Source organism: Penaeus monodon, chromosome 25 (assembly GCF_015228065.2).
Source record: "Penaeus monodon isolate SGIC_2016 chromosome 25, NSTDA_Pmon_1, whole genome shotgun sequence".
In the NCBI taxonomy this organism is placed as follows: Eukaryota; Metazoa; Arthropoda; class Malacostraca; order Decapoda; family Penaeidae; genus Penaeus; species Penaeus monodon.
This window is the reverse complement of record NC_051410.1, coordinates 10,873,658-10,873,927: the sequence shown is the minus strand read 5'-3', so window position 1 is coordinate 10,873,927 and position 270 is coordinate 10,873,658.

Genomic DNA, 270 nt, shown 5'->3' with positions numbered 1-270 from the left:
ACGCCAGAACCACAAAGCAAACGAGCTCTATACCAAGATCGAGAGAATACGATCTTGAGCAATATTATCTTGCTCTATACAATGCAGTTAACGAAAACTTTGAGCGCCGTTTTCTCGAAAACATTTTTCAACATTTAAGATCGATAGCCTTGGTTATCATTAGTTGTCTAGACTTATATATGTTTCGTTAGAAAGCTCATAAAAAGTTATATAAGTTTATCTAAAATTTTACATTCTCAAAAAGTTGTGTGTGCATACGTACAACTTTTG